The 12,225-nt window shown below is 51.0% G+C and overlaps 1 protein-coding gene across 1 annotated transcript in view; it reads left to right on the top strand.

The window, feature by feature from the left end:
* The window catches only part of WNT5B (Wnt family member 5B), a 94,352-nt gene that overhangs the window by 64,916 nt on the left and 17,211 nt on the right, over nt 1-12,225 (top strand). The gene's annotated exons all lie outside the window — the stretch shown is intronic.

Genomic DNA, 12,225 nt, shown 5'->3' with positions numbered 1-12,225 from the left:
TCATTTCTTCTGACATTCCACGAGGAAGAGCTCAGTCCTATGACCACTTTAGGACATCTGAGTGCTGGAAAATGTGATCGAGCCGTGTGACCAGCCCATGAGCTCTGCCATGAATAGCTGTGAGGGTCCCAAGTGGGAAGATGTCGTATGGGGTGAAGTCACATCTCAGCAAATAAATGCATAGGTACCCAGGGATGCAGAAGTTATTAATACTTATTTCTACGATTAACTATCGTTTTTGTTGATTTTAATAAATGCATCGCTGCTGACTCCTCGTAGGTGTATACGCACTTCAGGCCGTTTGTGTTTTCAGTTGTGGTGCCTCTCTCGGGTCAAGGACATGTTTGCAAGCTGGCTGGATCCAGTGGAGATCAAACCTTCCCCAACCACCCGATGTAGCCTTGGAGAGGAGCCTGAAAATCGTGAGCTTTCCCCAAAGCCACACGCAGACACGCTCCCATCAGTATTTTGTTTAATTTTTATTTATTTATTTAGCTGCACCGGGTCTTAGCTGCAGCACACAGGATCTTTTTTTTTTTTTTCAGTTGTGGCATGCGGGATCTAGTTCCCTGACCGGGGATCAAACCCCAACCCCCTGAATTGGGAGCGCAGAGTCTTAGCCACTGGACCACCAGGGAAGTCCTCTCCCACCAGTATTCTTAATTTCAGTTCAGCCGTGACCGAAGGCAGGCGGTCTGAGGGCCTGTGCTGGTGGCTGGTCCCCACTCCTGCCATTTGCCGCCCTCACGGCTGTGTAACACAGACCATACGTCCTCCCGTCCTGCCCACGCGGGCTGACAGGCTTCTCCTTCTGCACTCGTTGTGTTCCTGCGGGGTCGGCCCTCCCAGCTGGGCCCCAAGCTCTGGGCTGTCACTCCACAGACAGCAAACATCGCCAGCCTTCCTGAGTGCAGATCTGATGCTGCCTCTCTCCTGCTGGAGTGTCTTGTGTGTCCTGCAGATTGCAGACGGAGGCCCAGACTCCTGGAGTGGGGGCTGTCCTGGGGTCTTCAGTCAGGCGGTCCCAGGATGAGGGAGCCCGCCTTGCCAGGAATTGATGACTTTTGTTTTTCTTTGGGTTTTTTCTCTCTCTCTCTCTCTTTCTCATTCTGTGTTTCCTACAGTTGAATTTTGGACATGAAATTGTTAGATGATGTTCTTGTCATTCTCAAAATGCGTTACGTGTTTCTGACCTTCGTCCAGTGGGAAGGCCTCCCCCTCCCACGTCCGCCCGTGGGAATCCTGCCCGTCCTCTGAGGGACAAGTTCAAACACCACCTCCATCAGGACTTCCCTGGTGGTGCAGTGGTTGAGAATCCACCTGCCAACGCAGGGGACACAGGTTCGAGCCCTGGTCTGGGAAGAACCCACACGCCGAGGAGCAACTAAGCCCGTGCGCCACGACTACTGAGCCCGTGTGCCACAACTACTGAAGCCCGCACGCCTAGAGCCCGTGCTCCGCAACAAGAGAAGCCACCGCAGTGAGAAGCCCGCGCACCACAAGGAAGAGTAGCCCCCACTCACCACAACTAAAGAAAAGCCCGTGCACAGCAACGGAGACCCAACGCAGCCAAAAATTATTTATTTATTTATTTAAAGAATTAAAAAAAGAAAACACCACCTCCATCATGAAGCGTCCCCTCCTTAGGAGTTAATCTCTCTTTCTTAGGATTAATAATCCGGATACACTTACTAGGGTAACAGCTGGACAGCCATTGGTACCGCCACTGTGATGTGTTACTCTGCTCAGTATTGTAATCTGGCCCGTTGCCCCACCCCTGAAAGATAAGAACAATTTCACTCACCTTTGACCAAGACGTAGTAGATGCTCGATAAATTTTAATTGATTTGGAGTCACAGAAAGAACTTCCTTTGAATTACTCTGGCATTTTCGCTGGGTCTGACCTTTTTCCTATGCTGAGTAGCAAATACGAAATAGCTAGTCATTTAGTTCTGATGATGGGAAATTACTCCCCGTGTCATTACTGTGTCTGCTTTTCCTAGTGATCAACTGTAAGGATGAGAAGTCACTGGAATAGAAAGTTTATCTCCCTGGCTGGTAGGTGGTGACCCTGGGCCGTGGGTTAGGTTGGCTGCCTTTACTACCCATGTGCCCGTAGTATCTTGCGTGTTACCTCTGTTGTAGCCCTTACTACACGAAACGTAACTAACTCACAGATTTCAGATGGAGCTTGTGGTTTTGATGATGGTGGTGATGATTTGTTTTGCTTGCTTGGCTGCCACTCTAGACCAGCTCGGTCCGTAAAGTCCCTGTGATGATGGAAATGTTCTGTGACCTGAGCTGTCCCCAACAAAAGCCACTAGACCCACGGAATTCCCTGGCGGTCCAGCGGTCAGGACTGCGCGCTTCTACTTCAGGGGGTGCAGGTTCGATCCTTGCTTGGGGAACTAAGATCCCACGTGCTGTGCGATGTGGCAAAAAAAACCAAAAACAAAAAAAGCCACAAGACCCACGAGGGGACTGAGCCTTTGAAATGTGGCCACGGCCACTGAAGACTGGAATGCTTAACCTCAAGTCATTTTAGCTTTTTTTTTGCCGCTCCACTCAGCATGTGGGATCTTAGTTCCCCAACCAGGGATTGAACCCGGGCCCACGGCAGTGAAAGCGCCGATTCCTAACCACTGGACGACCAGGGAAGTCCTGAGTCATTTTAACTTTCAGTCGTCACGAGTGGCCCGTGGCTACCGTAGTGGAGGGACGGCGATGCTGCATTCCTAGGGGAGTGACATCTTATGGGCCTGTTGTCTTCTCCTCTGTGGTGCTAGGCACTCAGTGGCCTCCAGTCAGTGCCCGTCGAGGGATGGACACTCGCCAGGGGCTGCAGAATTCAAGGAGCCTCTGCCGGCGTCCGTGTGGCACCTGCATTCTCTGTGGCCCCCACGAGGCGGCCCAGGCCACACGGCCACCCGGCTCGGCCTCTGTCCTTGCAGCCTTCGCCAGGCCAGCAGGCCACCAGGGAGCAATTGAGCAGGAGGGCTGGGAGCCTGTGAAAGGGGCCTGGCAGAGCCGTAAAAGAAACAGAAGAATCTCGGTGGTGAACTGAGACCCTCAACCTGCCCGGGCTTGAATCGGGTGACCCTGCTTTTTCCAGAGGCAACCGCACAAGTCATTTAATTCCAAAAACCAGAACCTGTAAGACCCCGGGACCTGGCCTGAAGGACTCCAGTGTGACTCTGGTCTGGGGAAAGGAGATGTGGGTATTGTGCTGGAGAAGGGAGGGAAGAAGGGGGCCGCCTGGCTGTGGATGTTCTCCCCGTGAGGAAGGAAGTGAGGGCTCCTGTAGGGGTGAGCACTTTCTGCCTCTGGTCCTATTAGAAGGATGCTCGACACCTCTTCCCCCTGAGGACCTTCCTCTCCCGCAGCACAGTCTAAGGGTCAGTCTGAACCGGGGGACCAGCTAGAGGCGGCAGTGGGCAGACTGCATCACCTAGAGTTGCTGGCAACCAGGGGGCCACGTCCACGTGGGCTGTCAGTCCCGGGACAGTCAGATGCCCCCTCCTCTCCTGCTCTGGGTGGGAGCCCCTCCGGCCGGTCCTTCCTCAGCCGTGTCCCTGGTACCTGGCTGGTGGAGGTGGAGGCCCAGGTGTCTGGCATCACCATTGCAGCCCTGTGGATCCAGGCTGCTGCTTCCACTATTCTTTTCACTGCAGTAGGCATCTCCCGCTTGCTTATAAAAATGACAAATAACTATCCTGTTTTTCCAAATGGAAATTGCCCATTTGGGGAGCAGAAGGTTGGCAACTTCAGGAAGAGTTTAAGAGCACAAGAAGACTAGAGTACGATGAGGCAGTGACTTAACTGAACTCTCTGTTTCTGGGATGGAACGACGGAATTGTTTAGAAAAAAGAACCAGTGTATGTTACTGCTTCCAGAAAACCCCATATGTGCAAATCCAGATATATAAATAGTTCAGAATGATTGTTCACATGGTAAAATGACTATTATATGTAATATATAAAAATATATAATACATATAGTAATGTTCCTTTAAATAAGAGAGTCACTTACTTAAAAGCTTTCGGGAACCCGGCAAGCAAAATGAATCTGTGAAGTAGCCAGGAGAGAGGCGATAGAGAGCAGTGGGGAGTTTGGAAAATTAGCCTGTGTGTCCCCTCCCCCATCCATGAGGCATTTATATTTCAAAAATTTTTAAACTTTATGTTAGTCAAAGAGATTTGATTGGCTGACAGTTGGTGATTCCTGTTTTTTAAAATAGTGAGATTTCCCTAGGTCCTTTGTGTGTGTGTGTGTGTGTGTGTGTGTGTGTGTGTGTGTATGTGTGGTACGCGGGCCTCTCACTGCTGTGGCCTCTCCCGTTGCGGAGCACAGGCTCCGGAAGCGCAGGCCCAGCGGCCATGGCCCACGGGCCCAGCCACTCCGCGGCATGTGGGATCCTCCTGGACCGGGGCACGAATCCGCGTCTCCTGCATCGGCAGGCGGACTCTCAACCACTGCGCCACCAGGGAAGCCCCTCCCCAGGTCCTTTTAAAATACGCTTTGGCTTGCAAAAACAGGAACACATTTACTTGGTAACATAAGATAAACATTTTAATTCTAGTTAGCCCATGGCTTAGAGAGAGGTCATTGGCCTGCAGGTGACGGGGATCCAGAGCTCCATTTATTGCTTTGTTCACTCTGTCCCAACCAAGGAATGTGCAGAAGTGGATGACACTTGCCCAGGTAAATGCTTTTCCCCAGACCAGCAGACCCAGTGAAAGCAGATGACTGGAGAAAGGTGGGAGCACCCAGACATCTCTCCCTTCCCCTCCCCGCTCCCCTGAAAACAAAGTCCACAAGTGTGGCTGACACGCTTCCTGTACCACACTCACCTCTGGCCATTCTTCTCTAGAGCATCTTTTTAAATTAATTTATCAGGATTCGTGAGGAGGAAAAATTCCTCTTTCTTATCTTGCGATGGACTTTTGCTTGGTACCCAGGGAGAAAACTCTGCTTTTCCAAGTGAGGTGAGGGGGAGTCAGCAGGGATCGGCCCCTCTGGGAACCTTGCAGGGACCAGAGTCTGGGGACTTGCACCGCCTGCTCCTTGGGTTGCATTGCAGCAGATACAGAGGACACGTTTACACTTCCTGAGGCCCTGGGACCTGGGGAATCATGTTTCTCTGAAACATCAAGAATTAGTCTTTAGGGCTTCCCTGGTGGTGCAGTGGTTAGGAATCCGCCTGACAATTCAGGGGACACGGGTTCAAGCCCTGGTCCGGGAAGATCCCACATTCCGCGGAGCAACTAAGCCTGTGCGCCACAACTACTGAGCCTGCGCTCTAGAGCCTCAAGTACTGAGCCTGCATGCTGCAACTACTGAAGCCCGCGTGCCTAGAGCCTGTGCTCCACAACAAGAGAAGCCACCATGATGAGAAGCCCGCGCACCACAACTAAGAGTAGCCCCTGCTCGCCGCAACTGAAGAAAGCTGGCGCAGCAACGAAGAACCAACGCAGCCATTAAAAAAAAAAAAAAAGAATTAGTCTTTAGCGGGGTGGTCTCAGGACTGTGCCACAGTTGGGGCGGGTTTGCTCTCTCCTTCCCAAACAGTGGGAAGTTTGTCACTGTGGCAAACTTATCACTGTGAAGGACAAACCCATTTCTGGGTAAGGGCAGTTTTGCATTTCTCTGAAAGGCCACAGTTAAAACCTCACCACTCCTACCCACTCTTTACCCTTCACCTCACCCCCAAGACGTGATTTGTCCTGCAAGCTAGAGACACAGGAGAAACGACACAGTGTTCGCGATATAAGGCTTCCCAAGGGGCTGCAAAGAGTAAGGTGGTGGAGCTGGGATTCCCCCCAAAAAAACCCAAAACTTACTTATTTTCATCTCCACCAACTGTTGAGAAATATCACAAAAAGGAATGCTATATGCCTCAAGGCTGAGAGGGTTCATTGGGCAAAGCTTAGAAGGAAGAACTAGAGAGAGACCCAGGGACAGAGAGTGACCCGTGGGAGAACTTGCTGAGACTGCCTTAACTGAGCTGAGAAGGAGGACAGTCACCAGGGGGCTGTGTAGGAGGTTATGGAACTTTCTGATAAAGTCTGGGTTCATCATTGCATTAATCTCTGGTCTCTCCTTAAGAAAATATTTTAAAGAGAAAAGTGTCTATGGAGAGAAATGCACGCTGGAGAAACAGCTAGCTACAGGACTACGTAGCAATTATTGACCACCCCCCCCCCCAAAAAAAAAGTAGAGACAGAGGAGATTTTGCCAGGTCCTGTTTCCTGGAGCGAGTGGTCGAGGTAGCTGCTGTTTCTTGCATGGCTGGTCCAGGCCTTGCGCTTGTGTAACCAGCGCACGTGGTTTGCATTGAACCCCCTGAGCCCCTCCCTTCCTGCCAGCTCCACCTGCCCTCCAGCCAGCTGTCTCTGTACCTAAATTTTCCAATGTTCACTGAAGGCAGAGGTTTCTTTTTAAGTGTGAGGACCCTTTTTTAAGTAAGAAAAAAAAGTTATGTGCCCCAGGAGACAAAATAGTTATATTTTCCACTGAGATAGTATATAAAGATTCCCTCAAATCATTAGGTATTTTCCCATTTAAAAATATCTGTGTTGAGAAAGACAGATATTATATGACATCATTTACATGTGGAATCTAGAAAATAGTACAAATGAACTTATTTACAAAACAGAAACAGACACACCAACTTAGAAAATAAACTTCTGGTTACCAAAGGGGAAAGGTGGGGGGGGGGGACAGACTGGGAGTATGGGATTAACAGATGCATACCACCGTATGTAAAATAGATAAACAACAAGGATTTACTGTAGAGCACAGGGAACTCTACTCAATACCTTGTAATAAACCATAACGGACATGCGTGTTATTTCCAGTTTGAGGCTGTTCTAGTCTTGACACATATTCTGGTGTGCACGTGGGCAGATTCCTCCAGGAGAGTGGAACTGTTGTGTCTTCAGGAACGTGTTTTTAAAATGTCAGAGCCTTATTGAGCTATAACTCACATACCATATAATTCACCATTTAAAGTGTATAATTCAATGGTTTTAATATATTCCTTGAATTGTAATATACTAGCGCCATCAGTAGCACTTTTAAGTGAGTAAGTATTTTATTCATTACAAGGATGTACCTATACGTAGACTGTCAGAGTGGAAGTACGTGGACATATTTACTCATTTTGGAGACAGTACTTGGTCTGCGTGTTCTGTGGTTGTGTGGTCTCCAGATATCTTTAGCCCCTAGGGGAGGAGCCACTGGTTCCAGGCATTTCATGTAGAAATTTGCCATTAAAATCCATCCATCCATCCATCCATCCATCCATACATACATACATACATACATATATATGTAATTTGAAAGACTCCATGCTTTAATTCGTTGCATATTACTATGAATGGTTCTGTGACAGTGGTTCTCACATTTTCTTGGGCATCAGAACCACCAGATGGCTTGTTAAAACAGATTGCTAGGCACCACCCTCAGAGTTTCAGATTCAGTAGGTCTAGGTGGAGCTTGAGAATCTCTGTACCTAATCGGTTTTCAAGCGTTGCTCATGCTGTTAGTTGGGGACCATATTTCGAGAAACTTGTAGCGGCTGTTACCTTGGAAGTTGGAGGACTGCGTGCGGAAGGAATTCATTCAATCATTCAATAGATGAGATGGGGTATAAGACACAATTTTTTGGAGGGAAGAGGGCAGTTAGCAGGCTCTTGTGGTAGCTCAGAGTATGGCAGTAGCAATGGAGAGTCAGGAATACATTTTTAAAGTATTAGGGAGCCACAGTCAAGAGGCCTTGACAATTGCTTTGACATGGAGGGTATGGGTGAGGGAGGGGTCATGAAGGACACCAAGATTTCTGGCCTGGATCCGGGAGGAGAATTGGAGGACAGAGAGCAGGCAGGATTGCAAGGAAGAGGTGTAGCCAATCAGTATCTTCATGTCTGTACTTCTTAGCTCTCTAAGAAGACTTACTCAACCATCATTTCATGGTCAAAAGGTGACTGACCCCCCCTAAGAAACTAGAAGCATGTGATCATGGGAGTTTCCCTGGACCACGGATGTTAGATGCTCAGTGGGGATTCAATATCAGATTTCAGAGGGACTCGTAACTTTAACAAACAAGAATTGTTCTGAGTACATTGGAAATTATCGCACTCCTTCTTTATTGCAATATCTCTCGGACCCTTCCAAAAGCAACTTGAAGTTTTCTTTTTGACCAAAGCGCATTGCTAGGTGCCGTCCTTGCTCTGTCCCTCTCCAGCTCTACATCCTGACGTGGTCGTCCTTGGGCTGATCCGTCCTGCCTTTCAAGTAGGTTTGTCGTCCCTGCTGGACCACAGCGCCTTGGGGAAGCAGCTCCCTACACATTTCCAGACGCTGGATGGTGCTCGAGTCTCTGAGGAGAAGGTAGAGACACGGCTGGCGTCTCTGAAATCTCCACCTGCAGCCGACAGTGGTTCCCAAACAAGAGGATAAGGAGCGAAGCAGCTTCTCGCTGGTCGGTGGGCTGCAGCGTGTGGAGGCCTTGGTGTCCCGCCTCCTGTTTCCTTGAGAGCAAACGAAGGCTTTCCTTTCAGTGGGGTTCTGTCCTAATGACGGGGAGGAGATGGTGATCAGGATCGTTTCCAGAGCAAAGACACAAAACCACGAGTAAACAGATTAGCACGCCAGCTTCTTGTGTGTTACGTTCAGAGCTGCTGCTCCAGGAAGCTGGGGAGGAGGACGGAGGGCCCTTCTTTGGAGTGGGCGGTCAGTTGAAGATGTGACCTCAAGGACAGAGGAGCCTGCCCTACACAGAGAGAGGAGAAGCTGGTCCCGAGGTCAGCCAAGTGCAAAAGGAGAAACCGTGGGGACGGGCGGAGGCAGGCCTCAGACAGCTGGGGGTTCCTCCAGCAGAGTGGAAACCAGGAGAGGGTGGGAGGCCCGGCCGGGGTGGGGCTCTTTAAAGTCCTCGCGTATGTGTTGAGGAGCTCCGACTTCATCATTTAGGAGACGGGGAACCTTTCTTTAAAAAGCAGAGAAGTCTCTGGTCAATTTTGAGTTTTAAAAAGAGCTCCTTTGGGACTCCCCTGGCGGTCCAGTGGTTAAGACTCCACGCTTCCACTGCAGGGGGCACGGGTTTGATCCCTGGTCGGGGAACTAAGATCCCACACGCCGTGTGGGGCGGCCAAAAAACATTAATTAATTAAAAATAAATAAATAAAATAGAAAGAGCTCCTTGGCAGCTGTGTTCGTTGAAAGGCAATGCAGTTTTCCACCATCAATGTAGGGTCTTCTCCTCCCGAAGACACAGTCCCTTGGTCAGCATCCCTGTTACAAGCTATCTGAAACTTCTTTCCACTTTCTCCCCAAGCCTTGCATTTCTTCGCGTAAGCACGTTGCTCCTTGCCTCTGCGCCCCTCACACCTCACAGGGTCGGTCTCCCGACACTCATCTCAGCCTGGCTGGGATCGCCCATCTCAACATAAACACCAGCTCTTTAAAACCATCATTCTATTTCTTATACATCAACTATCCTTCAAATAAAAGTGATAAAAAATCCTATTATTCTATTTTAATTTCTCCAGCTTTAAACAACCTGTTCTCAATCCACGTATCATTCTGTTGGGGGGGCAAGTCTGCTTTTTTTCTCCCACGAGGCTGCGTGTGTGAGTGTGTGTGTATGTGTGTGTGTGTGTGTGTTTATACTGGTCACTTTGTAATCAGCCTGTGTTTTATAAACATTGCTTTTGGGGCTACTTCCTACAAATCAGGATGTTGCCCTCGGACAGCCTTCCTTTTGGTAAGAGGGCAGTGGTGAAAAGCAGGGAGGCAGAGCAGAGAAGGCCTTTGCTCCGGGGGTGTTACGTGATGTGTTCAACCTGTGTTTGGGGAAGAGGGGAAAGGTCTCGATTCCAAGCCAGGGTCTCCCATTCAATCGCTGTAGGACCGAGTTCCTGGGCCCCTCCACGCCTTAGTTCCCTGTGGTTTCCCTGCTCAAAGTGAGGATAAAAATAGCCTGTACCATAGCATTTTAGTGACGGTTAAATGAGGAAAACGGGTGTAAAACATTTGGCTCAGTGCATGTAGAAGGTGTTTAATAAATGCTCACTAGTATTAGGTATTGTCACTGGTCATCCATCAGGAACTGTTTATTGACAGGTGTACGTCCAGCAGGCAGGATGGGGCACCCAGGAGAAGGAGGGGGGCACATCCTACCTTCAGCAAACACTGGGCCCACTGGAGAAGTAGGAACACACGGAGTCCCAAGGCAGCGTGTGCAGGCTTGGCGGTGCAGGCTGGACACCATCCTCCAGGGGCTGAGGAAACGCCAGGTCAGTGGAAAGAGCCTCCTGGCATTGGATTAACCAAAGGCAGCTTACGGAGGAAGCGAACCTTGGTGGTGGACCTGAGGGTTGTTTGAGGTTTGACTGCTGGAGAGGTAGAGGGTTAAGATGAGGTCTTGGGTGGGGAAGCAGGGCTTGTTCTCAGAGCAGGAGACTGGAATAGGGACCCCGTGGCGGGAACTTCAGGCAAAGAGTTGGGGGGTAGAATGAGGCCAGGTTGGGAAGTTTCGGGGGCTCAAGGGCTGGGAACCACCGTGAATTTTCAACCAGGGAGACATTATGGTGCACAGTCAGTGCCGCAGGAGAGCTGGTGTTGGAGCCCCGTGGGTTAGAAGCACTTCCTGGAAAGCGGGGAAGGGGGTGAGGGCACCTGCATTGCAGGAGGTGTCGTCGGGTGTCCTGCGGTCCGTGAGGAGCCTTTCTCTGCAGAGGTGGAAATGGAGTGGCCAGGTTGGCCGGGGGATAGCGGGGAGGGGAGGGAAGGCACAGGCCTGCAGCTCTGGTACCCCCTCCCCACCCCCCACCCCCCGCAGAACTCCTGGGACCAAGGGCAGCACTTGGACAGCAGCCAGGAGTTCACACAGGGACCGAGCTTGTCTACCTGCTGTGCCAGGACTGTTAACAAAATTGCAAATGGCCTTTGAATTACAAGGCAGCAGCTCCTCACTGGGTCGCAGAGTAAGAAGTAGCCAGTGGCGACCTGGAAAAGGTTCCCTGCAGGCTGTTCTTTCTGGGTAGGTTTCCGGGGGGGTGGGGCCCATCTGGGGCCAGGGGGCAGGTGTGGGAGGTGACATCACTTCCTAGGGGACACCTAAGCTGCTTGAGTCCTCGGGCTCTGGGGGAGGCCAGTCCTGAGCAGCCAAGGGTGGTTTTGTGAACAGCCAGTGACCTTGGTGGGCGCTTGTCCCACGGGTGGGGTTTTCTGTGGCATCACTGCTCTCGTGTGTGGACAGCAAGGAGACGCCCCTTCAAGGGCGGAGCTGCTGCGTCGGCCCCAGCCCCCAAGCCCCTCTCCGGGTCTCCCAGCTGCTCGGGGTGGACACGGCCTCTTAGGGAAAGAAAACTTGTGGCTGGAAAAGTCCCAATTCAAATATGCACCCCTTTGGCTGTGACAGTAAAGTGGTCTCAGTAAGGACCCTGGACGTGCGCAGAGGGGCCCGAGTACAGCAGGGCTACACCCCACCTGGCCACTCAGTGGTTTGGGGGATGCTCCCCCCAAGGACCCTAAACAAGGTAAACCATCACCCTCATTCTGGATCTTTGTCCCCCCTTGATTTTTCCTCACGGTTCACTGGACCTGACATATGACGTACTTATTTGTTCATGGCTGTATCTCTGGCACATGACCAGGCCCCCAAGACGCATTTGGCGAACGACTATTTTGAATGAATGAAATAATGGGGCAGGCGGGCAGAGTAGATGTCTGACCAGCTTGTTCTGACCCTCAGGAGGGGTCCTGACTGAGAATGTGGCATCCTCCCCTGGCCCCGAAGAGAGAGACCCTGGACCCCCCCCCCCCACCTTAATCTTGCCCTGTCCGCTCGCTCCTTCGGCCAAACCGTGGGCCTCACAGCCTCCTTCCTCCCCAGCCGGGTGGGGCAAGACGTTTCCATTCTGCCCATGCCAATGAGGCCAGTCGCTGGGGGGGTCACGTCTGTCCGTGGGAGAGAGCGGGTCCTGAGGGCTGCTGTGTGTGCGTTTTGGGGACAAGTGTTTAATTTCAGGTGCCGGACATCTGGAAAGCAGAGAAAGAAGCCACCACACGTGCTAGGGTCTTCTGTTTTCCTTTTCTAAGTTTTAAAACATATATTTTTTAATGAGCCGAGAGTTCGCTGGAAAGCGCGGGGTGGTGGGAACAGCCGCCCGAGTGATTCCCGCCTCGGGCGATGTTGACGAGGGCGGGATTAGCGGCTCG

This window comes from Delphinapterus leucas, chromosome 11 (genome assembly GCF_059928025.1).
Source record: "Delphinapterus leucas isolate spDelLeu-1000000601 "Yukka" chromosome 11, BTC_Dleu_Yukka2, whole genome shotgun sequence".
NCBI classification, from domain to species: domain Eukaryota; kingdom Metazoa; phylum Chordata; class Mammalia; order Artiodactyla; family Monodontidae; genus Delphinapterus; species Delphinapterus leucas.
Note: the sequence above shows the minus strand (reverse complement) of the source record. Positions and strands in the feature narration are given on the sequence as shown.